The sequence below is a fragment of the Apis dorsata genome, unplaced genomic scaffold (assembly GCF_000469605.1).
Source record: "Apis dorsata unplaced genomic scaffold, Apis dorsata 1.3 scaffold_315, whole genome shotgun sequence".
NCBI lineage: Eukaryota > Metazoa > Arthropoda > Insecta > Hymenoptera > Apidae > Apis > Apis dorsata.
In genome coordinates, this window is record NW_006263587.1 from 20,706 (window position 1) to 21,853 (window position 1,148).

Consider the following 1,148-nt stretch of genomic DNA (forward strand, 5'->3'; position numbering starts at 1 on the left):
TTTCTCATTCGAAGTGATTTTACGTATAAATTAACATAAAATTTTTATATTTTAATATATTTTGCGTGTCTTTGATATTAAACTGTTATTGTTTTATTTTTCACCTTTTTTTACATTTCTTGCTTCGTCTCTATCTTTTCTATCACTGCTCTCAATTTCTTCACGAATAGAAATAATTTCGTCGACTCGATAACGAAAAATCATTCTCGCTCGAGGCTAAAATCATCGCCACGTTCCACGCTTACAAAAATTCGAAAACTTTGAAAATAATATTCCTGTCGCCACGAAACTGTGAAACTCGGACCCAGTGCCGAAGATGCGGTCCGACCCTCGATCCAATTTGAGATAGAAAAATCCATCTGTATATTTTATATATTATTCTTATTTCGTAACATCGTAAATAAGTTAAGAATTTATTCACGAAACGATATTTTGAAAGAAATTGAATCCTAAATAAATATTATCAATATTATTCCAATCCAAGTGGTAGTCGAGAGTCACCCATTCACATTCGAGTTAAATGTAATTGCTAATAGTTTATATCTCGAGGCGTTACACGCAATTCTTAAAGAATTCTCAAAGAATCGCATTGCACGTTCAAATAACATAAAATTCGTCTCTGATCGCATCTGTATTTGATCCACGACACGTTGTCGAAATTGTCATCGAATCCGCTCGCAAACGGAACGAAGAAGAAAATGGAAAGAGAGAATGGCGGCAAATGAAAATCTTAATTATCGAAACGTACGTGGAGGGGGGATCTTGCCCATTAACAGAGATCACGCGATTAAATCTTGGCTACCTTCCCTCGGAAAACGCTTTTCCAACAAGCGATGCAATCACCGTTCCACCATCCAGACCCTCTCGTAATTCTCACGATTATTGCGTTTAATATCGCGTGCACCGCGTGTACAGATAGCGAGACGACGCGACGCGGCGCGAGATGGCGCAGCTGCGCCCCGTTAAAAGAGTGAAAGTTTCGCCTCTCGATTCGATTAATCGATCGAGATAATGGTATAACTTCGCAGATTCTTTTCAATTCTCAATGATTATTTTCGATATGTTTCGTCTTTTGATTAATGTCTTCGTTCCATAAATTTCCATTTATTCATCGTCAACGTATTCTTTTTTTTTTTTTTTTTTTTTTT